This window comes from Marmota marmota, unplaced genomic scaffold, assembly GCF_001458135.2.
Source record: "Marmota marmota marmota unplaced genomic scaffold, marMar, whole genome shotgun sequence".
NCBI lineage: Eukaryota > Metazoa > Chordata > Mammalia > Rodentia > Sciuridae > Marmota > Marmota marmota.
This window is the reverse complement of record NW_025999900.1, coordinates 3,217,902-3,244,480: the sequence shown is the minus strand read 5'-3', so window position 1 is coordinate 3,244,480 and position 26,579 is coordinate 3,217,902. Positions and strand designations below refer to the sequence as shown.

At 39.4% G+C, this 26,579-nt stretch overlaps 1 protein-coding gene and 1 long non-coding RNA gene across 7 annotated transcripts in view; one reads left to right on the top strand and one right to left on the bottom strand.

Annotated features, from left to right (window-relative positions):
• Positions 1-16,319, bottom strand: part of Syne2 (spectrin repeat containing nuclear envelope protein 2) — a 329,254-nt gene extending 312,935 nt beyond the window's left edge. For 5 of the 6 annotated variants that reach the window (XM_048798469.1, XM_048798471.1, XM_048798472.1 and 2 more), the window contains exon 1: positions 16,180-16,319. The gene's annotated coding sequence lies outside the window, so the exon portion shown is untranslated. Of the gene's footprint in view, positions 1-5,144; positions 5,253-16,179 lie in introns of those variants that run through there. The other variant, XM_048798470.1, reaches the window with a different exon arrangement.
• Positions 5,205-10,731, top strand: LOC107145056. The gene is made up of 3 exons (XR_001503871.2): positions 5,205-5,343; positions 9,293-9,413; positions 10,641-10,731. It is a non-coding gene; the product is annotated as an uncharacterized LOC107145056 (long non-coding RNA).
• Positions 16,320-26,579: the final 10,260 nt, after the last annotated feature.

Here is a 26,579-nt window from a genome sequence, read left to right as displayed (position 1 = left end):
TCCACATCAATCCAGCATCTCCAGGGGGTGAGGGGGGGGGGCAGCAACTAGGGAATGAATTGTAGTATGATATGGAAACCGTCTTTCTGGGGCTGGGGTATGGCTCAGGGGTAGAGCAGTTGCTTGGCATGTGTGAGGTCCTGGGTTCCATCCCCAGGACACCACCACCACCAACAACAACAACAACAAAGCTGTCTTTCCTAGCATTGCCAGCCAGCAATGCAACTCTTTTAACAGGTATTCTTTTGTTTAAAACTTGATTCAAACAACTATGTAAATGGAGAGTGTCTCTGAAAAACAGATTTGGTTTCTGAATAGCAGAATGTCCAACTGTGAAATCCTTTCAACCCTGCTTCCAGTGGGACTTGCTAGAAGCTCCCAAACTTGTTTCCATTTCAATTATAAACATGGCAGAGCTTTCTCACTTGAAGAGAAACAATCAGAATTATTTGTTTCTAAGTCTTCCCTAAAGATACACATTTGCCAAGGTGCGGACACAATTTGAAGATCTGATATGAAGTCATACCAACTCAGGGAAAGAACGGAATGCACTTCTGTGGATACTAAATTATCTTTGATGTTACTTATAGCATGCACAGTGACTCTGTAGAAATTTATCTGGCCTTAATTAAATAAGTAAAAATAAAAATAATTTCTGTCCCATTTCTGGGACAAAGCCAGAATTATTTCTTTAGTATATCTTTGATCTCATTAAACTATTTGGAATTTATGTACTTTCTTGTGAAGATAAAACTTGCAACATTAGAATTCCTTCTGACCTCTTATCTCTAATAACTACAATTACAAAATTCTTAAGCTTTATTTTCATGAAATTTTAAACTTGAAATTCTAAGTTTGAAGTTTCTAAGGAATATTTTTCCTTCTCTCTAAGCTGTCCCCATGGAAATATCCCTAACCTTCCTTGCCTCCAAAACACACAGAACACACCCTTCAACAGAAACACCATTTAGGGTGCTTTCTCTTAGTTGATGAACAATTAGAACATGCCTCCAAAAATGTCATGCACTCTGTAGTATTCTCCCAATTAGAACCGAAACCAGAAATACTGAACAGCACTGAGAAGTAGGCCCCCACTAAGACAAAAGGAAATCTGTGTAATTCTCTGAGTGAAGCTCCTTGGATAAGAAGCTAATCAACTAAGAGATACTGAGATTTGCATCTGCTTTTAAAAGTTTCTCAATATTTGTACATTCCTTCTAACAACCTATAGTACATGAAAGTGAAATATCAGTGATACCTCCTGTGTTAATAGCTTAAATAAGAACACGTACATTTTCTTTACAAAATTTTTGGCACTCTATTTGATAATCATGATAAAACAGTAATAAGAATAGTTAATATTTATTTAGTTCTTAACTCATGCCAGACACTTTACAAGCACCATAATCTTCTCAGGTCTATAAGACAAATACTATTTATCTCGTTTAAGGAAACAGAGAGGTTAAGTAACTTGTCTAGATCCCCATAGCAAGTTTACAAGCAAAACTCAAACTCCAGTATTTCAGATTCCAAAACACATATCCTTAAACTTACAGTAAGAAACCTCCTAAGTGGGTAACATATATTTAATCTACTCATTCATTACAGGACTCTGTAGAGGAATTTACTATAGCAAATATTATTTGAGCTTTTACCTTATGAAATAATGGATTAATATGGTGATGGCACTAAAAAATGGGCCTGTGTTAATTTTTATTCTCAGCTCCTTTCTGCCCTTTCTCCTCAAAAAAAAAAAAAAAAGAAAGAAAGAAAAGAAAATGTTTTTGCCCACTGTTGCAGTTAACTGGCAAACTTGTGTCATAAATTAACTAACAGAACTGGTTTAGCAACAAATGAGAAACTCAAGGTCTCCGAAATTCTAACCTGGGGTATGTCACTGATTTGAAAGGTGATCCAAGAGTATTTTAACAGAAGGTTCAATCTGATGTTTGTGGGACTTTCAGAACCACAGTCTAAAAAAGGAAACTACATTTATAAAACCCCAATTATAAGTCCTGACATCAAATATCTAGGTGAAAAGGAAAAACTGGAATTCTAGATACATGACTAGTAACTGTGATGGTTCTTTGGAAATATTAAATGGGAGAGACATACAATTGTCCACAGTGATTATTTCTAGGGAGAAAGGCTCCAAAAATGGAAAGTGAAAATAGTATGGGCAAGGGATTTTGCTCTGTGTGTGTGTGTGTGTGTGTGTGTGTTGGATTTGTGTAATTACAAAAAAAAAAAAAAAGACTTTAAAAGTCAGTTAAAGTCTTGCCAGACTTAGTTTTTATCTGCACCCATGAACTTGACCTCATGATTACACAATTCATCATCTAATAAAAAGGATCGCATTAAGGAAAAAGCAACATTCTCTCTGCCCCACTTACTTCTCCAATCCAACTAAAGTAGAGCTCATTAGATAAGTATTTACACACTCTGACCCAAATGTTTCCATTTCATGGGGGTGGGGGGGGGACTTAAAGGACTTCAACCTTCAGGCAGCTCTAAAAGGAAAGGAGGCCAGGCATGGTGGCACACATCTGTGATTCCAGCTAATCAGGAGGCTGAGGCAGGAGGATCACAATTTTAGCCAGCCTCATTAACTTAAGAGGCTCTGTCTCAAAAAAATTAAATAAAAAGGGTTGTGGCTCAGTGAGCATTTGCCTAGCATAGGCAAGAGCCTGCATTTGATTCCCAGCACCACAAAAAATAAATAAATAAGATAAAATAAAGGAAAGGAATATTAGAATTTGAGAAACAAAATGAAGAATCAAACTCCCTTTGACACTCTTCAGAAAACATAAAGAAATCACCCAGGTAGACAGTGATACTCTCCTCAGAGCAAAGCATCTGTAATAGGAGCCTGAAGGTGGAAACCGAGGAAAAGTGCCAGAGAAGGCAACCTGCTGTACCTCAGTCTTCACTCACTCCTCCATTCCTCCAAAATGAAGACAAAGCTAAAAATGACAAGTGTTTTGACAGTAAAGTCCAGTTTGAGACAGGCATGGTGGTGCACACCTGCTATCCCAACTACTCAGGAGGCTGAGGCAGAGCTTGGGACAGCCTAGGCTACACAGCAAGACTGGCTCAACGATACACACAAACAAAACAGCAAAAAGAAACTGTGATGTTTACATATCAGGACTCTATCTGAGCCTCTATTTCTTCACCTATAAAAACACCATCTGCCAGGGGAGGAGAGGTACCAGGGATTAAACTCAGGGGCACTCAGCCACTGAGCCACATCCCCAGCCCTATTTTGTATTTTACTTAGAAACAGAGTCTCACTGAGTTGCTTAGTGCCTCGCTTTTGCTGAGGCTGGCTTTGAACTTGCAATCCTCCTGCCTCAGCCTCATGAGATACTGGAATTACAGGTGTGCACCACTGCACCCAGCTGCTTCCTCTTTATAATTTGTGAAGGTGCTTAGAATAAAACTTGAGACATAGTATGTATGCACAAAAAAAATGTCAATTTCCTTCTTTCATCACTGAATTTCCAATTTTTGGCTAGCTATCTCACTAATGTTTGAGCTCAAAAAACCCATCAGGCCACCCCACTGCCACACCATCCAATTCTTCCCATGTCTTCTCCTATGTTTTCCTTCCCTCAACTAACGGCACCAACATCCTCTTTGGCACCTCGTTTAGAATCTTTCTTCATCACTCACCTGTATTTTTGAAACATACTTTTGATTGGATTTCCTGTCTCTCCAATATATCTTTTTTTAGGGTTTTTTGGGGTGGGATACAGGGGTACACAGGTGCTTAACTACCAAGCCACATCCCCAGCCTATATATATTTTTTTTTCTTTTTTTTTTTTAATTTAGAAACAGGTTCTCACTGTATTGTTTGGAGCCTCGCATTAACTTAATGGGGCTGGTTTTAATCTCACAGTCCTCCTGCCTCAGCCTCCCAAAACCGCTGGAATTACAGGCATGTCCCAGGTCTCTAATATATCTTCTAGAACATTTTTGTGAAACAGAGTTCACACCAAGTAGCTGCTTCCATTCCCCCACAGGCTATGAGAACATAGTCCAAATACTTCTGCATGCAAAATCCACCAAAATCCAACCACAAATCTTCTCTCCACTCTTCTCTTCCACCACATTCTGCCATGAACCTGTGCTTTTCTTCAGCCTGAAATCTACTCTCCTCCATTCTCCACCCACAAAAACCTTCTTGGATCATTCGAGACCCAGCTACACACACTGAGCTCAAATGTGCTACAAAATTAGCCATAACTTCCCAAAGCTGGCACAGGTCAACACTTGCTTTCCGCACCCACTGCACTTTGCCAGCACCACATTTGGCCCCTCTTCCATTCTAGATCATACTAAAGGACCTACTAACAAGGCCATCTACCCCATTCCTAGTAATTGGGAACCATGTCTAACTCATTTCTAATTGCACCCAACACCTGTCACCTAGCCCCTGTACACGGCACCCATGAATTGAACACGGTAACTTTAATTGCCGTGTGTTCTATAGATACTGTAACTGTTCCCTATGCTATCTCAGCAATACTCACAAATTCTTACAATATGGTATTTTAGCTTCACTTGCACTCAGAGAGGTTATGTAAGTTGTCCCAATGCATACAGTTAGTTTATGGTGAAGCTAGGATCTGAACCAATGTCAGGCTGTCTTCAGAAGCCATCCCATCACTTCACTATACCACAGACATTTCTAAAATTCACTCCTTCCTCTAGCAGTTACGCACATGGGAGCAGTAAGCTGAAAACCTCAGTAAATTACACTTTATCCCATCGGCACACGGAGGCCATTTGGGTTCTGCTACAGTCCAGGAGCATGCACAGGCAGATTCACTGTGTCCCACATTCATTTATTTTTCTCCTTTCCTACCCTGACTCCCACTCAGTCCACTTAACCTGAAAACAAATCAAACAAAAAATGATTGAGAAGGTAGAGCCAGGAAAAGTATTCAAGCGTTCATTCTTCGTGGTACATACATTAACATCATAAAGTTTAACAGGCATGGATAATGCAAAAGAATATGCTGGATCATTTCAGAACATGCTCTCCCTTTTCAAACCTGAAATCAACAGCAGTTGCTAAGAAAACAGACAGCCAACTACAAAACACCGTGATGACTCAGGGAAGGAGGAGCCAGCTCACCCTCCAAGGCTCAGAAACATCACCAACAGAGAGTCTTTGTGACCAAATCATCAAAGTGTGGATACAAGCATTCAGGAGTTCCTTCTCATCCAGGTCAGAAGGGAATATAATCAGCTCTGGACTAAACATTTGGAGAGAATTAATTATTACCCAATAGAGTTGAAGCTTCCTACGATGAAAAAAAGTACAGACTCCAAAGGTAACATACTCTCTTTTAAACAAAGACCTATTAACAGAGGAAAAATTCTTACTTAATATCATCAAATGAATGATTTTAATAATATTAATAAAATAAGGATATTTTAATAAGAGCATGCTAGTAACCTATTTTCATTGCTAACACAAAAGTGTAAATAATAAAACACATGTTTAACTTGTTCATAACAGAACTTACAAGTCATTTCTCTTTTTCCTCCTCTCTCTGAATCACTAGCTCAAATTTTTTAAATAAAAGTTCTAGTATACCGTAGTCAACCAAACAATCCCATCATGCATTGGCTACAACTTCCCATAGCATTAATAGCTTAGAGATATATGAGTTGTGGGGTTTTTGTTGTTGTTGCTGTTGTTGCTTTTGTTTTTATGCTTTCTTGTTTTTAATTAGGAGGGCTGGTAGAAGGGTCGTGAACAGCTTTACTTATTTTATTGAAATTTACATTTAAAATTTCCTCCTGAGTCGGGCTGGGGTTGTAGCTCAGAGGTAGAGCTAGCATGCATGAGGCACCAGGTTTGATTCTCAGCACCACATAAAAAATTAATTAATTAATTAATTAATTAAAGGTATTGTGTCCATCTACAACTAAAATAAATAAACAGATTTCCTCCTGAGCAATTAGCATTTTTAAATTAAAATTAGCTAACTCCTATGGTATGATCCCTTAAGTAATGAATCATACAGAAGCAGCTAAGCATGAAGATATTAGTCCTAAGTGATACAATCAGCTTTTCCTCAGGACACCGCACTGTGCTCCTAAGCCAAAGCATAAGGAGACAGGCGCCATGTTGTGTAAATCAATTCTGCCCTTCCCCTCCAAACATAAGCACCTCACAGCCTGATCTCTGACAAAATACGGTTATCTCTAACCTTGAAAAAAGAGATACTGCATGTACTCTTTTCACTAAGATGAGTAGATGTTTCCCCTTTTTTGGTGCTGGGGATGAAACTCAGGGGCCTCCACAAATATTAAGTATGTACTCACCACTGAGCTACCTCCCCAGCCCAAGGATTTCTTCTTTTAATTACCATGCATCCTCATAAAAATAAATAAATAAAATAAAAGTATTGTGTCCAACTACAACTAAAAAATAAATATTAAAAAAAAATTACCATGCATCCTGACATGCTATATAAGTTTTCTTTCTAAATGAGACAACATAATTTGCTGAAATGAATCATAAGAATTCTTAATTCACATGTAAAAAATATATTTTTTAAGTTGTTAATGACCTTTCATTTTATTTATTTATTTATATGCAGTGCTGAGAATCAAACCCAGTGCCTCACACATGCTAGGTGAGCACTCTACTGCTGAGCCACAACCCCAGCCCATGGTACACTTATTTTGAATGGATTTTAGGCTAATAGGAATACATATACACATGTCCACATTGGTTGTTTTGTTTTACCCATGTTTGTATAAATAAATTCTAGATAAATCTGACCTATCATTCATGTGGTTCAGTTTCAAATTTGTATCAAATACCTTATTATCTCAAATAATTAAAAATCTAACTATTTATAGATGAAATGATATGATGTATGAAAATTGCTCCAAAATAATTCAGCAAACATAGGATAGGAAAGAGCAAAGTTAAAACCAGGTTGGCAGAAGTTGATTTTTTTTGAAACTGGGTCTCTCTACTTGCCCAAGCTGGCCTCAAGCTCATGAATCTTCTGCCCCAGCCTCCCCAGCAGCTGGGATTACAGTTGTCTACCAACACTCACAGCCCTGGACATAATTATTGGCACTGACTAAGGGTTACACAGGAGTTCATTTTACTATTATCTCTGCTTTTGGATATATTTTAAATTCTTCATAATAAAAAAATTTAACCAATTTATTGGATGGCAATCCCAAAAAATCAAAGACCAAATGTTCTCTTTGATATGTGGACGCTAGCACACAATAAGTGGGGACAAGGGAAGAATAGAAGTTCAATGGATTAGACAAAGGGGAATGAAGGGAAGGGAGAAGGAAGGGAATGGACAAGACAGTAGAATGAATCAAACATAACTTTCCTATGTTCATATGTGAATACATGACCAGTGAAACTCCACATCATGTACAACCACAAGAATAGGATCCTAATTAGAGTAAGTTATACTCTATGCATATATAATATGTCAAAATACACTCTACAGTCATGTATATTTAAAAAGAACAAATAAAAAATATTTTTTAAAAAATTTACTGCCTGGGGGTACAACTCAGTGGTCAAGCACTTAGCTACCATGAGAAGGTCCTGGGTTCAATCCTCAGCACTGGGAAAAAAAAAAAAAAAAGACGATTGACTTTTGTCCCAGTGCAAACACAACTTTATCATTTTGATTTGTTTTATCTACATTATAATTATTGTTGGGGGGAGCTTGTTTGTATGTTTGTTTACAGTACTGGGTATTGAACCTAGGGGTGCTCTACATTAAGCTACATCCCCAGACCTATTTTTATTTTTTATTTTGAAGCAGGGTCTAGCTAAGATGCCTAGGCTGGTCTTGAACTTGTGATCCTCTTGTCTCAGCTTCTTAAGACCCTGGGATTACAGGTATGCACCACCACATCCAAAGCAATTAAAGTTTTATTTCCTATTTTATTAGTACAAACTAGTGCTCTTCACCAATACCACATTTCTAAACCACATTCACAGATTTGAAGAGCTGGAAAAAAATCTCAGAGATCATCTAATCCTCCACGTCTACCTGTAGTTCATAGACGTAGCAGCATCAGAATCACTTTGAAGCCTTGTTAAAGACAAATTGCTGGGCCCTACCATGAAGGTTTTGATTCTATAGGCTGGCTGCTGCTGGTCCCCAAATGACACTTTGAGAACCACTGCTGTTCTGTTTTACTCTGTTCACACCTTCCCTGTAGCAGTCACCAGTTATCTCACCAGGACTCCTTTCTCCTAGTAGATATCTGGCTAAGGGCAAGGGGCACTGATTTTCATCAATGTGACAGAGTCTAGAAATAATAAACATTTACAAAATAAATTACTTGTTGAATGAATTGAACAGGGATGCATTTGCATAGCCAGACAGAAAAGAGCTACTCCCAGAGGACAAACTGCAAACACTGGCAGTCCCTAAAGGAAGACAAAAAGTCAGCAGGAACTAGAGCAGCAAGCAGATGCAAACTGTAGAGGGACCCCACTCCTGCATCTCAGATCGCAGTTTTCAATCAATATGGACATGAACAAGTACAAGCTTGAGACTCATTTTTATCAGATGTGTTTCCCTGACCCAAAGTGCTGGAAGAAAGTGCTTTTCAACACACACCATCAAGAGAGAGAAATGCATTCAAACAGCTTTCAAATTTCTCAGGGTCTGGAAAATGTCAACATGGATGAATTACTTCTCCCCATCCACCTCCCTCTTTCTCATGCTACTCAGAAAAAAGAAAGCAAGCCAGGGCACCCATGGGCTGGCGAGTGCTCCAACTCCAGGTGTTCTGCTTTTCTAATATTTGCAGTACACTAAAACACCTTCCTAGTGCAGCAATCACCTGCCCTAAAACAATTCTGTGGATTTAGTTTGATAAGATGAACTATGTTCTGATTTCTGAATATCACTTCTTTAAGAGTTTAACTTTACAAACTGGTAAATACATGAGAATCCAATAACCTAAACCCTATTTGCTTTTTCATTTAACAATATTAAAATAAAAAATATAACCAGTGTAACTGCATGGATAAATACTGGGTTTTATTTTGTCTTGTTTTCTTATTTAAAAGATAATTAGCAAAAAAAAAAAAAAGATAATTAGCTACTCAAAAAAAAGGATAATAATGTAGTATGGGGTTTAGAACAGATGAAAAGTACAATGTATGAATAGCATAAAGATCAAGAGAATTCAAAATTTACTATTAAGATTTTTTTATTTTTTTATTTTTTATTTTTTTAGTTGTTGATAGACTTTTTTTTTTTAATGCAGTGCTGAGGATCAAACCCAGTGCCTCACACATGCCAAGCAAGTGCACTACTGCTGCGCCACAGTCCCATCCCCCTATTACGAAGTTCATACCAGACATGAAGTGATATAATGTTGTTTGCAGGTAAATTGTGGTGTGTTTAAATAATTACAGAAATAATAGAAACAAAGAACAATAGCTAAGAAGCCTATATGTGTGTGTGTGTGTGTGTGTGTAAAATAGAATCACTAAAAATATTTAATTAGTTCATGGGTTGGGAGCATAGCTCAGTGGTAGAGTTCTTGCCTGGTATACATGTGGCCCTGAGTTCAATCCCAGCACCACAGGGGGAGATAATTTTCATTTAATTCCAATGAAGATAGAAAATGAGGAAAAGGATACAAAAAGCAGATGAGGAAAAACAGAAAACAACCTTATTGACTTAAATAATATATTACTAATCACTATAAATGTCTAAATAGCCCAAATATCTAAAGATTGGCCTGGCACATGCCTGTAATCCCAGCAACTCAGAAAGCTGAGGCAGGGGGATCACAGGTTTTAGTCCAGCCTGGGCAACTTAGCAAGACCCTGTCTCAAAATATAAAGTAAATAAAAAGGGCTGGGGATGTAGCTCAGTAGTCGAGCCATTGTCTAGCACATGCAAGTCCTGGGTTCAATTCCTAGTATCACCATTAAAAAAAGAAAGAAAAAAGCAGAGTGAAAAATTGATAAACCTCAAGCCTAGAGTTTCTCAACTTCAGCACTTCTGACATTTTGTTTGAATGACTGATTTCTCCTTTGAGGTGATCTCTCAGCATCCTTGACCTCCACCCACTAGTAGATGCCAAGAGCAAATGCCCCTTGCCTTAGCCTAGACATTGTCTCCAAACATCATCTTCAGAAACTGCCAAATATTTCCGGCAGGGTGAGGCAAACTCCACCTATACTTTGCACCATAAACAAAAATTAATGCAAGGCCAATGTACCTAAAAGTAAAACTAAAAATTATAAGTCTTTTAGGAAGAAGAAGAAGAAGGAGAAGGGAAAGAGGAAGGGGGAAGAGGAGGAGGAGGAGGAAGAGGAAGAAGAGGAAGAGGAAGAAAGAGAAGGAGAAATAGGACCTTGTGACTTGAGTTAGATAAAGACTTCTTAGATATAACACCAAAGTACAGTCCATAAAGAATAAACTGATAACTTGGATTTCATCAAAATCATGAACAGTAACTTCAAAGGATACTTACAAGAATGAAAGACATTGTTATGGTTTGAATGTCCCCTCCAAAACTGCTGAAATGTAATTGTCATTGTAACTGTATTAGAGGTGATGAATTGATGATATCATGGTAGGAATGGATCTCTCTTCTACAGCAGGATGGTTCAACAAGAAGGTCCGCAACAGGTGCCAGCCCCTGCAAGCCTTTAGAATTGGCTTAACTAATAAATTTTTGTCCATTATAAATTTCCCAGTCTTCGGTATTCTGTTATGCCCGCACAAAACTGACTGAGACAAAACCAAAAGCTAATATTTGCAAATGATGGATCTGATAAAGGACTTGTATTCAGAATATGCAAAGAATCTTCAAAACAAGACAAGAAAAATGGCACAAAATGTGCACACTTCAACAAAAGAGATATATGGGTGGCAAATAAGTATATAAAAGATACTCATTAATCATCAAGAAAATGCAAATTAAAACCACAAAGAGATCCCACTATTAGTCTGTCCATGAGAAACCTGACCATACCAATTGTTGGCAAAGATTTGGAACAACTGAAACTCTCAAACACTACTTTGGGAATGTAAAATGACATAATTGAGATTGGAAAAGTATGATTGTTTCTTTAAGTTAAATAACTACTTGTCATATTATCCAGTCATTTTACTTTACACATTGACCCCAGGGGAAATAAAAGCAGATGTCCAAAGACTGTATACAATGTTCATAGCATTTTTACTTTTAATAGCCAAAGACAGGAAGTAACCCAAATGTCTGTCAAAAGGTATACAGATAAATGCCCTGAGGTTTATCAATAAAATGGAATATTTCTAAGCAAAAAAAAAAATATTGGGTTGGGGCTGTGGCTCAGAGGTAGAGCGCTCACCTATCATGTGTGGGGCACTGGGTTCGATCCCCAGCACCACATACAGATAAAATTAAGATATTGTGTCCACCTATAACTAAAAAATAAATATTTTTAAAAATATATTGATACACACAATACCACGGCTAAGTCTCAAAATTAATTATCCTAAGTGAAAGAAGCCAGGCCAAGAAGAGAACGTACTTACATTTCCATTCATATAAACTTTTTTAATTTTATTTTTTTTTACACAAATGGAGCACAACTTTTCATTTCTCTGGTTGTATGTGATGTAGGGTCACACCATTCGTGCAATCATACCCATACACAGGGGTGATAATGTCAATCTCATTCCACCATCTTCCCTACCTCATGTAAATTTTTAAATGCCAACATACCCATAGAGTCAGAATACTATCACTGGTTGTACGGGAAAGGGGAGATCTAGGGTGAGGCAAGAGGTTGGGGAAGAGATGGCTTCACAGGTCTATGTGTAAGTCAAAACCTGATCAATCCCAGCATGGTGGCACGTGCCTGTGGTTCTACTACTCAGGAGGCTGAAGCAGAAGGATACCTTGAGTGCAGAAATTCAAGATGTACCTTGGCAACATAGTGAGACCCCGTCTCAAAAAATAAAACTAAATAAAAATATTTAATATTAAAATTTAAATATGGGCATTTACTATGTGCCAATTATATTCAATAAAGCTGTTTAAAAATTTATCATGTAAAACTGAAAATTTAAGATAACAAACAAAAAAGAATATAGAGCAGCATCCTCCCCCACAAAAAAACAAAAGCCCTCAAAATTTCATGAACAATTACAGGCTCACACGTAAATGATTTTATACTATTCCAGACATAATCATTTACTTGGTGACAATAGGAAAGGGGGCATTCGACACCAGTCAAAGCAAGTCTTGCTATTTTTAAGCCTTGGAGTAGAAGCTATTGCTTTTAATGTTAACATTATTTCTCAATTTAACTGAACCTAAACTGAAAATTTTCATAGTAATAAAAAAAAGGGAAAAATTATTTCATTTTTTCCAATTTGGCCTTCCCACACCAAGGCAGAACTAGGTGCTTCCCTCCTCTCACAGCCCCCAGGGGTACATCTTTTCTGCCACTGCCACATGTACATTGCAATGACTTGTCTTCCGATCTTGGCATAGTAGGGACACATCGGTGCTCTGGAGTCAGAGCCTGGCTTCCTATCCTTGGCTCTGCCATTTGCTGTTATCTCAGAAAGATATTTTATCTACCCAATAACCAGTTGTTTTTTTTAACTATAAAAATGGGGCTAATAGTGACTATATGAGGATTCCATGTGACTCTCAAAGGCCCTGCATGATCTGACACCTGATCAGCACTCCGTCACTTGGTTCCACCCTCCCTTGAGTTGACTGTGCTCAGCCACAACGACCTTCTCACTTCCAATAAATCCACACACAGCTGAGCTCTCCTGCCTCAAGGCCTTAACTCATGACGTCTCTGCCTGATCTCCCTTCACGCCTGTCTCTTCTCCACAACCTCTTACCCCACAGCAGCAGGGCTCATCTCCGAGGCTCAGCTTCAATGTCACCTCCAGAGAGGCCTTCTCACTAGTAACCCAGGAGCCTCGGGTTACTCTGTGTCTCAGCACTCGGTTGTCCCTTTGCATTCAACAATGGCCGTGCAACAGATGGTTATTGTGGACTACCACACGCCAGGCATTGTTCCAAGACCTAAAGACCCAGCAGTCATAAAAGGCCTCTGATAGAGTTCTGATGGAGTGTGCGACCCAGTGGAGGAAGACAGACAAAAAGCAAGAAACATCATATTTTAGACAGCCATAAGTGCTATGGAGACAAAAGAACAAATCATGAGAGTAGGAATGTGAGGATGGTTATGAATTTGAATTTGGAGGTTAGTGAAGTTTCTCTGAGACTATACCATGGGATGAAGAAGTGAAGCGGGTCAGGGAGAGAACCATCACAGATATGGGAGCTGGGGGACAGCGGGCATTCAGGCAGAGCATAGTAAGTCCCCAAAGCCTAAAAAACAGCAAGAGAGCGTGTTTGGCTGAACACACATGAGTAAGGAAGAGAAGAACGGGAAAGGTCAAGAAGGTAATGAGATTAAGGAGCGGAGAACCTGAACAGGCAGCACTGGGGGCCACTCACTCAGAGGAAGAGGGGATGCCACTAGAGAGTTTTGAAGAGAAGAGTGGGATGATTTATGTTCTCAGACCTGTGATTAGTTAAGTAATGCATTTTATTTTCTGCTTATCTTCCGCACTAGATAAGGGAAGGAACCACAGCTGCCTGGTGTACCATCATAACCCCAGCCCCTAGCACTGGAGGTACACAATAAAACTTCCAGACGAATGAGGTGATCAGTATCAACTATTTACTGGTACAAAATGAACATTCTATAAGTGGGTACTAGTATTTTCCAGATCTCCAGGATCTAGCACAGTGACTGTATATGATAGAATATTATTTGAATAAATGAATAATTCTGTGACATTATTGAAAATCTACACTTGAAACACGATAAATGAAATTTTTTAAAACTGTAAAAAATTAAATAAAACATGATGAGTAATGACAAATAAATTACTTTTCATCCTTGCCTTATTAAAAGGACTGATTTGGTCTTTTTTTTTTTTTTGGAATACTAGGGATTGAACTCAGGGACATTTGATCACTGAGCCACATCCCCAGCCCTATTTTGTATTTTACTTAGAGACAGGGGTCTCACTGAGTTACTTAGTGCATTGCTTTTGCTGAGCCTGACTTTGAACTTGTGATCCTCCTGCCTCAGTCTCCCAGGCTGCTGGGATTTCAAGCATGCGCCACCACACCCAGCCTTGATTCAGTTTTTAAATTTCCAATTAAACTCTCACCTTATGCTACTAAGGACATTACTTAATAACTGCATTGTAACTCAGTTCTTTAAAACACTACAGCCAGGGCTGGGGATATAGCTCAGTTAGTATGTTAGTATATAGCTTCTCTTGTATATACAAGGAAGGCCCTGGGTTCAATCCCCAGCACCATTAAAAAAAAAAAAAAAAAAACACTGCAGCCAGTGCCCTGATGTATACCTGTGATTCCAGAGACTGGGAAGACTGAGGCAGAATGAATTTCAAGACACCTAGGCAACTTAGGGAGACCCTGTCTCAAAATAAAAAAGACTGGGGAGTGGTCCTAGTTTAATCCCCAAGACCAAAAAACAAAAACTGCAATATCCTTTTTCCTCATTTGATACTGGGATTGTACCCAGGGCGTTTTTCCACTGAGCTGTATTCCCAACCCTTTTAACTTTTTATTTTGAGACAAGGTCTGGCTAAGTTGCTGAAGGCCTCACTTAATTACTGAGACTGGCCTCAAACTTGCAATCCTAACAGGCATGCACCCTGGCACTTGGTTTAAAACAATCTTAAATGTACAAAGCTGGCTGATGCAAATTGGTTTGATTTTGAATCTTGCAACCAAATAAAGACTCATAACTCAAACATATGGACAAAGACATAAACATTTCCACTTTTTTACTCATTTTGACATCTCCAGACTTTTCATCATGAAAACTTCATGTGAATTACACCTGTTCCCACGGCCAGGAGGGTAGAGAGCGGAGGGGACAGGCGGGTGGGGCTGAGGCCATATAGTAATTATCTCAGGAAAAACCCTGGGGAGCCTGAACAGTTTTCCAGAAAGAAAACTGGAGAAGCAGTCATGCATCAAAATATGGAAACGCACCAACTATTCACCCCATAAAAACCTTTACGGCGTTCATGGTATCTCGGTGGCAAGTACCTGAGTGGTGAGAAGCCCAGGTATGTTTCACTGCATTACCCACATCTGAAAAGAATAGAATTCATCCTAGTATAACTACACACAGTATCTGCGACGAGGCCTTGGGATCTATGGAAACTTGTGGAAAGACAGATAAAAGTTGCTTGAAATCAAACAAACTTTAAAAAAAAAAAAAAGAGCGTCGCAAAAGTGTTCCGCGGCTAGACAGAACCCTCACGGTCTGGCTCCGACTTGCTGGTGCTTGTACACAATCGCGCCTGCTGGCATCCAGCTCAGACGCTCCCTTCCACTAGGGGAGGGGAAAATAATAACTTTCGGAAATAACAGGCGTCCACAAAAGCAAAGGTTACGCAGGACTTATCGACTTCCACCTAATAAAGCGGCTAATGTGGTTGGGAGCAGCACTGATTCCCTACGCAGCTCCCCCCCGCCCCGCGCCCCCTCTGAACAGAAGGAAAATAACCTAAGGAGAAGGTGCTATCGTCAGACCCTAAAGGCAATTTCAGACAACAAAGACTCCAAGCAATCAAAATGGAATTATAATCCCAGCCGTCCGGGGCCTGCGCCCAGGCGGGGGCAGCCGGAGGACCCGGCCGACGTCCCGCGCCGCCCCTTCCCGAGCTCGGCGGACCGGCGGGCTGGGGCCCGGAGGTGACACAAAGAAGCCGGAGAGACAAACGCCACCCGATGGTGCTTGCTCCAATCCCCGGAGCGCCCCGCCCGCTGACAAGTTTGCAGCGCCCTGCACGCATCCCGCTCTCCCCACCCGTGCAAAGTTTCCCGTGGCCGGGCTCGGACCCCGGCCTCGGGTCTGTTGGCGTCTCTCGTAGCCCCCGCCCCCGGTGGGGGACCTTCCCCTCCTTCACCCGGGCACCTTCCCCTCCCTCCCGCTCTCTCCGGGGTGCACCAGGGTGCTGGGGCCCCCGCCGCCGCGCTCACCCGCCGTCCGGCCGGCCGAGAGGCGAGGGCACGGGCCGGGGCCGCCCCAGATCGGCGCTCCGTTTGCCCCTCTCCCTAGATCGCACCTTTCGCTGGTTTTCGGTCTCGTTTTTTCCGTCCAGCCGAAGGCTCTGGTCGCAGCACAGCGCGCTCCGCTCCTCAGCGCTCGGAAGCTACAAACCACGCCCCGCGCCTTCCCCGCCCGCCGCCCGCCGAGTCCCGCGCTCGCCGCTCCGCGGCCACTGTGGAGCGCGCCCGCCTGCGCCGGAGGCGGAGCAGCTGGCCTCCCCCGGGGGCCCCGCCACAGCCCCGCCACCCAACTTTCTTTGGGTGGTTTGGAACCTCAGAGGTGGTGCTAGGGAGATGCTAACTCCGAAGGCAGGTTAACGCCCCTTTTCGTAGCCGCGGCTGGGGGAAAAGGGGTTACAAACTCTCTGAAAACGCTTTTCTGGCTACTTCAGCTTCTCCAACACTCGTGAGCTCCTGGGTCTTGGAAGTAGGGGTAAGAGAACAGATCTGCGGTTAGCCACCAGATTTGATCAAGTCTTTTAACCCTTGTGGTCCCTTTGCATAATGAGAAATTTTGATTAAATGGCTTTAAGGATCTGGATCACTGTTTCTTTCAGGGTCTTACAGTGGTACAGACCTCAGGGTCATCTGAAGCAGTGGGGTGGCGCTTGTTAACAATGCAGATTACTTCTCTGGCTCCTCCCAGATGCGAGGAAATGGGGAAAGCTGCAGGAATGTAACAGCTCCGCGTAGTTCATCCAGGTCTGAAAACTCAATGGAAATTGGATCCTTGGGAATCCGTCCTGCAGGTGCCAGTCTGATTTTTCCAGCAAATTACTCAATCCCAACTGGGAGCGGTGGCGCACGCCTGTAATCCCTGCGGCTCAAGAAGCTGAGATGATCACGAGTTCAAAGCCAGCTTCAGCAAAGCTAGGCGCTAAGCAACTCAAATGAGATCCTGTCTCTAAATAAAATACAAAAATAGGCCTGGGGATGTGGCTCAGTGGTTGAGTACCCCTGAGTTCAATCCCCAGTACTCCTCCCTCCAAAAATTACTCCATCCCTCTAGACTCAGGATGATGTCACGACTCCCAGTCGCCTCTTGCCAGTTGCTATTACAGTATTATTATGGCACTTGAAGTCCTACATAAGAGGTATCACCTCACTATTATTACATGAAGAAGCAGTGACTTTAAAATATATTTCTATTGAGTTTCTATCACGTTTAGAAATCCAAGTACATACGTGTTGTGTGACTGCAGAATCTTGCCTGGATTACTTAGTTAAATGTGCTTACAGCCTAAACTAAATGGTAAATAACAGCGATTAGAAGTTTGACAGTGTGTACAGTAAACATTTATTAATGGAAAAAATAGTTGTAAATCACACATTTTGGAACATCTACCTCAAAAACTTATACCTCTGTAAGTATCATAATTATTCAGGAAATACACATTTCCTGAACATGTAAATACATATTTTATTGTATATTTCCTCGAAAGGCAACATTATCACTCTGATAGTATCATTTCTTGGACTATATAGGTTTGCATTATTGGTTATTAATGGCTTGAGCCACAACAAAGAGCCATAAAACAAGAAGATACTTTGGTCTTGGAGTATCTTCATAGAACTATTTTACCTGACAGGATACATGCAAATCAGAGAATTGGTTTCAGGGTGTTGGGTTCAAGGACTTTGTAGATCCATTTACAAAGCATTGTCTCTTCTCCTTCTCTGCTCTGTTCATTTCCACTCTATGTCTGTTGCTTTCTTCACTTCATATGCTACAAAATCATCCTGACAACAGTTCTCTGGAGAAAATGTAGAAATAATTTCCTAATTATTGTTCCCTTCTAGGCATCTATGTCACAAGCCCTCAAAGTGAAAGAATTGTTGTTCTGTATTGTATCTAGTGCACTTGAAAGAGTCCAAAATAGAGTGTCTCAGAATGTTTTCAAATGTCCCAATTAGTGCCTTCTAATTCCCTATGTTTTTCCTAGGCATGCCAGTTTGGGTATTAATACCTACTTTTAACTCAACAAATAAGACTAATGACAAGAGCACTGAAACAGGTTCTCCACACTTTGAAGTGAAAATAAAATACGTAATGATAAGCCAAACAGAGACACACCTAGTTCTTGTAATGCACAACACTGGGGCACATAAACAGATGGCTCGTATCCTTATATCTCTGGGGAAAAGTAAGGGTTACCATGAACCTGGTCATACTTACATGAATCAAAACACAGACATAGTAAAGATAACATGGGCCGGGCATGGTGGTGCATGCCTGTAATCTCAGTAACTCGGGAGGCTGGGACAGGAGAATTGCAAGTTTGAGGCCAACCTTGGCAATTTAGCAAGACCCTGACTCAAAATAAAAATGAAAAGGGCTGTAGCTTAATGGCAGAGTACTCCTGGATTCAATACTCTGTTCCACAATACATATATATATATATATATATATATATATATATATATATATTATGTCTCTTAGCTTTTATTTACCTCAAGCCTTTGTATTTATAGCAAATGATCCAGTTTGGATATTAATACCTACTTTTAACACAATAAATAAGACTAACAACAAGAGCACTAAGGACAACAGCCCACCTGAGAGACTTTGCTGGCTGTGATTATGGCAAGCATAAGTTTTGCAAGTTGATCAAACTGAAAGGGCACCTGTGATTTGGTATGCAGACATGTTGTGGCACATTGGTGAGAACTACAGAAGCATTCATTCCATTTACACTTGCACTTAGTACTGAGCAGCAGATGAGCCAAAAGTCACTACAAAGACCATTTATGTGAAGAACTCAATTGAGTTAGGCAACACTTCATGCCATTAAAGGAACTAAATTTACCACTCATGGGGGGGCGAGGGGTCAGTGGGAATGGGGGCACCAGGGATTGAACACAGGAATGCCTTACCACTGAGCCATCCCAGCCCCCTGTTGGGTTTTGTTGTTTTTTTTTTTTTTGGGGGGGGGGGAGGGATATTTTTGTGAGTTTTTGTTTTGTGTTTTGAGACAATGTCTCACTAAGGTCTCACTTGGGTGCCATGTTGAGGATTGTGGGTCCAAGTCTGGTTTGGCAAGAAGGAGTACAAAATGGTTTGTGACTGATTCTCTGGCATGAACTGTTCCCTCTACCGAAGGGAGTGGTGTTAGCATTGCTATCATGTATTTATCAACCCTGATGAGGATAAGAGATAATATGTTAAATGACTGACTAGAAGGATCAGTGATTTAAAATCAACCCAAAGTAATCTAATACCTGCCTTTAAAGGTAGGTATACCATTCATTAGTCTTAGGCAGGGTGAAACATTTTATTATTTGCCCCTATTTTAATAACAGTGTTACTACTAGAGACAAGAGTTAGATCTGAACATTCCTTTCCCCCTATGCAATTTCTGCCATCTCAAGAAATAATCATTTTTTATTTTACTTATGTATTTTGGATGGTAGGGACTAAACTTAAGGGTGCTTTTCCAAGGAGCTACATCCCCAGTCTTTTTTAGAAAAAAAAAATATATATATATATATATATATTTATTTATAAATATATTTATATATATAAATATATTTATATATATTTTATATATATAAAAATATATATATATATTTTTTTTAACCTCTAAGACAGGGTCTCTTTAAGTTGCTGAAACTGGCCTCTAACTTGCCATCCTCCTGACTCAGCCTCCCAAGTCACTGGGATTACAGTCATGTGCCACTGTATCCTGTTCAAGAAATAATCTTTTGCTACAATACTGTTACCACTTTGGGAACACTTGTATAAACCTGGGTTGAAAATAGCTGGCCAAGAAAACAGCCATGTTCTTTGTTCAAAAGTCCACCACATCTGTAAAGGCCTGAAATTCTTATCTCACTCTGGTCTTGTTTCCTGTCAACCTTGAAACGAACGGAAAGAATATGGGTGATTGCTCCCTTGACCAGCGTGATCTTTCTATCGCCCTGATAAAAGTAGAAAGTTATGTACAACAAAGTGCAAAATATGCACCGGCAACTGGGTCCAACATTTTGGAAGGTTGGGGAAATTTTTAAAAGAATATTACATGGTTCAATGGAGCAATATAGGTAAAGCCCCGAGCATGGAACCTGGAAAGCACTGAGCACTCAATAAATAGTTATTGCTGTTATTGCAATTATTTTAGTAATACAGTGGTGCTTACAAAGATACTATTTCAAAACCACTTTTATTGGATTAGTAAGCTGAAGTATTAGATTTAAAAACATTCTACAAGTAACCTTAGTCTTACAAAGAAAACTGAGACTTCAGGGTAAAATATTTGCCTAATGGCATGAAACTAGTTATGGCAGTCCTTGAATCTTCATGTAGGCATTTTTAGCAGAAATAAATGCATCATTAAAGAGATCCTGTTGTATATCTTCTTCTTTTTGCTCAAGTGCAAAAAGACAGAGTAATCATACTGCTCAACTCACAATAAAAAACAATAATAATAAAAATAGCTAGGCATCGTGGTGTGCATTTATAATCCCAGCATCTAGGGAGGCTGAAGTAGGAGGATCACAAGTTCAGGCCTGCCTTAGCAACTTAGTGAAACCCTGTCTCAAAATAAAAAATAAAAAGAATTCAGGGGCTAGGGTTGTGGATCAATGGTAGAGTACTCACTTAGCACATGTGAGGCACTGGATTTAATCCTCAGCACCACAAAAAAAATAAAAATAAATAAGTAAAATAAAGGTATTGTGCCCATCTGCAACTAAAAAAATAAAAATAAAACATTTAAAGGACTGGGGATATAGCTCAGTGGTAAAGCATCCGTGAGCTGAATCCCTAGAACATGGAGGGAAAAAAGCACTCAGTAGTAAAATAAAGCAAATAGCATTTTAATTAAACAATTATTAGCAATAAATAGAGCCAGGTGCAGGGGTGCACGCTCATAATCCCAGCTACCCAGGACCTGAGAATAGAGGATTAAAAATTTTAGCCCAGCCTGGAAAAACTTAGTGAGACCCTGTCTCTAAATAAATAAATAATGTAACAAACTAGAAATTAATAACAAAATCAGAAAATAAACAGTCCTTTCCATTAGAAAATTTAAAGTGCCCTATTAAAAAACTGATAAATGAAAGGGAAAATACAAACTAAACTCGAAAAACTTCTTTAAAATAGTGACAATGGAAACAATCCATATCAATCTATAAAAACCAATATAGCTCAGCATGTATGAGGCCCTGGGTTCCATCCCCAGTACTGCAAAAGAAAGAAAAAGAACTAAAGAAAGTTACATGTTTGAGGTGATAAAGTTGCTAATTTTATTATTGAATGTTATAGATATGTCAAAATAGCACATACATGCCACAAATAAGTAAAATTAGTTATTATGTGTCAATTAAAATGTTTTTAAATGAAAGAATGGCCAAAAATGCTTTAGATTTCTGATTCAAAAGCCTAAACCACCAGGCAAGGTGGTGCACGCCTGTAATCTCAGCAACTCAGAAGGCTGAGGCAGGAGGATCTTGAGTTTGAAGCTACCCTCAGCAAAAGCGAGGCACTAAGCAACTCAGTGAGACCCTGTTTCTAAATCTATAAACTATCTTGCTTATGAATACAGATGTAAAAAAAATTCTAAGTCAAACATTAAAAGGAGAATTTGAAAACACATTTTAAAACATACTAAACTTATATCCACACAAAAACCTATGCATGAGCCAGGAGCAATGACTCGTGCAGTGGCATATGCCTGTAAGCCCAGTTACCTGGAAGGCTGAGGCAGGAGGACCATAAGTTCAAGCCAGCCTCAGCATCTTAGCAAGGCTTCCAACAATTTAGTGAGATCTTGTCTCAAAATAAAACATGAAAAGGTCTGGGGATGCATCTAGAGGTTAAGTGCCGCTGGGTTCAATCCCTGGTCCCCCACCCCCCAAAACCAGAATATTATATTTAAAAAAAAAAACTCTATGCATGAATGTATAGCAGCTTTATCCGTAACTGCCAAAACTTGGTAGAAAACCAGATGTACTTCTGTAGGCAAGTGGGTAAATAAACCACGGTACATCCAGACAATGGAATATTATTCAGTCATGAATTAAATTAGTTATCAAACTGTGTAAAGACATGGAAGAAAGGGGAAAACATTGATCAACTAAGCTGCAGTTAGATAAGACCAAGAAACTCTGGCGTATCACAATAGAGTAGGGTGACTATACATTAATATTAATGGACTATACACTTCAAAAAACTAGAAGAGGGCGGGGGTTGTGGCTCAGTGGTAGAGTGCTTGCATAGCATGTGTGAGGCACTGGGTTTGATTCTCAGCACTGCATATAAAATAAATAAAAAATAAAGGTCCATTGACAACTGAAAAATATTAAAAAAAAACTAGAAGAAAGGGTTTTGAAAATTCTTGCCACACTGAAATAATAAATAGCTCAGTTGGTAGAGTGCTTGCTTCAGATACAAAAGGCTCTGGGTTCAATCCCCAGTACCACACACACACACCAAAAAAAAAAAAAAAGAAGAAAGAATAAATATTTGAAGAGATAAATATGTTTAGCCTGATATAAACGTTATACAACGTATACGTGTATTAAACATTACATGGTACCCCTTTAATATGTACAACTTTTATGTTTTGTGTACCAGTTAAAAATAAATTTTAAAAAAGACATGGAGGAAGCTGAGCTTGGTAGCACACACCTGTAATCCCAGCCACTTGGGAGGCTGAGATAGGAGGATCACAAGTTTAAGGCCAGCCTCAGCAATTTAGCAAGGCCCTCAGCAACTTAGTGAGACCCTGTCTCCAAATCTAAAAATAAAAATAAAGACATGGAGAAAATGAAAATGCATATTACTAAATGAAAAAAGGCAACCTAAAAAGGCTATCTATTATATGACTCTAAACTGTATGATATTCTAGAAAAGACAAAACTATTGGTACAATTAAAAAGTTTGGAGGAAAAGAGTGTTAAATAAGTGGAACACAAAGGACTTTAGGACAGTGAAACAATTTGAATGATGCTGAAACGGTGGATGTATATTCTTGTACCTTCATCAAATTCCAAAGAATAACCAGTGTGGCATTGCATACCAGAGGTCTGGAGGCTGAGGCTGGCAGATCGAAAGTTCCAACTCATCCTAGGCAATTTAATGAGACCCTGTCTCAAAATAAATTTTTAAAAGGGTTGGGATATAGCTCAGAGTGCTCCTGAGTTCAGCCCTCAGTACCCCCTACACACAAATATTCCATAGAATATACAATAAAAATAATATACCCTCATCCATGAGTTCAATACCCAGCATTGAAAAAAATAAAAAGAATAAACCCAAATCCACACACTTTTGGTGACAATGTCTCAAATGCAGGTTCATTAATTGTAACAAATGCTCCCCACTGATAGAAGGCAGATATTAGGGAGGGAGGGCTATGCCCACATGAAAGTCAGGGATCCACAGGAATTCAAGAATTCAAAATTCAGAAATCTGAGTACTTCCCACTCCATTTTGTTGTTAACATAAAGCTTTTCAAAAAAGTAAAGTCAAATGGTTAAGCACAGCGATGCACCCAGTAGTTCCAGCTACCAGGGAAGCGGAGGTAGGAGGATCACTTGAGCTCAGGAATTTGAGCCCAGCCTAGCTACATAGTAACACCCTGTCTTAAAAAAAAAAAAAAAAGATAACCTACTTTATGACCAAGATGAACTTATTCTTAGACTGTGTGGAGAGTTCAATATTAAGCAAATTAAGAAAATTATTAATATAATTCACCATATTAATAGACATAAAGGGGAAAATGAGATTATTTTCACAACTGCTAAAAAAAAGGTCTTAGATACAATTTGATGTATATATTTCTGTTTTAAAAAATTAAATGTAGGGCTGGGGTTGTGGCTCAGAGGTAGAGTGTTCACCTGGTATGTGTGAGGCACTGGGTTTGATCCTCAGCACCACATAAAAATAAAAAATAAAGGTATTGTGTCCAACTACTACAACTAAAAAATAGATATTAAAAAAATTCAATGTAATAGAAATTGATGGATATTTCCTTAAGATAATAAAATATATTTCAGTATCTTAATCGCTGGAAGTATTCGTACTAGGGTCAGGAACAAAGCCAGGTTGCTTACTATGTCTACTATAATTTAGTGTTTAAATGTTAATTAGCCAATGTAAGATGATGAAATAATTAAAGACACAAAATCTGGATAACAAGTAACATTATATTTGCTGATGCTATAAGACCACACCTAGAAAACACAAGGGAACCAACATTAAAATGGATGGAAACACTGCCCTTCATATATATCCAACAAGATAAAAGATTTTTTAAATTTTTAAACTTTTTTTGGTACTGGGATTGAACCCAGGAACACTTAACCACTGAGCTACATCCCAAACCCTTTTTATTTTGAGACAGGGTCTCATTAAGTTGCTGGACGCCTTGCTAAGTTGCTGAGGCTGACTTTGAACTTGCCATACTCCTGCCTCAGGCTCCCAAACCTTTGGGATGACAGGTATGTGCCACCACACTCCACCAATATAAAAGATTTAATGTAAAAGTAAGCCTGACTTAAACCCCTCTTAAAAATAATAACAAACAAACAAACAAAAAACTTAAGAGTGAACTTCACAAAAAGTATATAAATTTAAATGAGAAAAATCTTAAAATGCTTCTGAAAGACACAATGGTAACCAGTGAAAAGAATTCCTTGCTCTATTTTTTTTTTTTTCTTTTTGGTACCAGGGATTGAACTCAAGGGTGCTTAACCACCAAGCCACATTCCCAACCCTTTTTTTATATTTTATTAGAGACAAAGTTTCACTGAGTTGCTTAGGGTCTTGCTAAATTGCTGACTCTGGCTTTAAACTTGCAATCCTCCTGCCTCAGCCTTCCAAGTTGCTAAAATTACAACCGTGTACCACCACGCCCAGCTCTGAATCCCTTGCTCTTGGATAAGGCAAATAAAATCACAAAGATGTTATTTTTCCAAAAATTAATATGTAAGTAAAAGGCAATTCCATAATAGTACTGAGATAATTGTTTTTTCTGGAGTTAAAAAAAAGTTGATTCTGATTTTAATGAGAGTCTTTAGAAGTAAGAATAAGTAGGGAATGCTGAAAAAGAAAAGTGGTAAGAGGCCTAACCTCCTGTTGTTATTATAATATCATATATACTAAAATCCTTATAGGCACAGTGTTGCTGAATGAACAATAGTCCAATAAAGCAGAATATAAAGTTCAGAAATAGAGTCAAGCATGTATGTAGTTTTTTCTTTTCTTTTTTTAAAAATTTTTTTAGTTGTAGGTGGACACACAATGTCTTTGCGTATTAATTTATTTTTTATGTGGTGCTGAGGCTCAAACCCAGTGCCTCACACCTGCAAGGCAAGCGCTCTACCACTGAGCCACATCCCCCTCTTTTCTTTTCTTTTTGAAGATAAGGTCTTGCTATGTTGCCCAGGTTGGCCTTGAACTCATGATCCTACCACTTTGCTTTCCAAGGAGATGAGATTACAGGTTTATAGGCACACACCACTATGCCACTTCAGATATATTATTATTTTTTTTTTCTGCGGAGGTGGGAACCGGGATTGAACCTAGGGGCACTTAACCACTTGGTGGATTATTTGGCTCAACCTTAGCCTTTTTATTTTTTTACTTTGAGACAGGTCTCTCTAAATTGCTTAGAGCCTCTCCAAAATGCTAAGGCTGGTCTTAAACTTGTTATACCCTTGCCTCAGCCTCCTGAGTTTCTGGGATTGTAGGCATAAGCCACCGTGCCCTGCTAGATGTACCTTTTAATAAATGTTATTAGCCCAACTGGATTGTCATGTAGAAAAAGTATAGAACTGGCCAGGCTCAGGGCTCATACCTGTAATTCCAGCCTCTTGGGAGACTGAGGCAGAAGGATCACTGCTTCAAAGGCAGCCTCAGCAATTTAGCAAGACCCTAAGCAACTTGGCAAGATCCTGTCTCAAAAAAAAAAAAAAATGGCTGGAGATGTGGCTCAGTATTAAGTGATCCTGGGTTCAATCCTAAGTACCCCCCCCCCAAAAAAAAAGAGAGAGAGAGAGAACTGGATCCATAAATACAGATGCCAAACATACTTCAAATGGATCAGATCTAAGTGTAAAATATATAGTTACATACATAAGAATATGGATAAATTTTTTTTTAAAAACTGGGTTTAGGAAAGGCCTTCTGGGCTATGGCTTAGGTAAAGGTTTTAAAAAACATTACAGTGATCCTGCTATACAAAAGTCACCAAAAGCAAAGCTGAGTACAGTGGCGCAGGCCTGTAATCCCAATGGCTTGGAAGGCTGATATAGGAGGATCACGAGTTCAAAGCCAGCCTCAGCCAAAGGGAGGCACTAAGCAACTCAGTGAGACCCTGTCTCTAAATGAAATACAAAATAGGGCTGGGGGTGTGGCTCAGTGGTCAAGTGCTCCTGAGTTCAATCCCTGGTACCAAAAAAAAAAAAAAAAAAA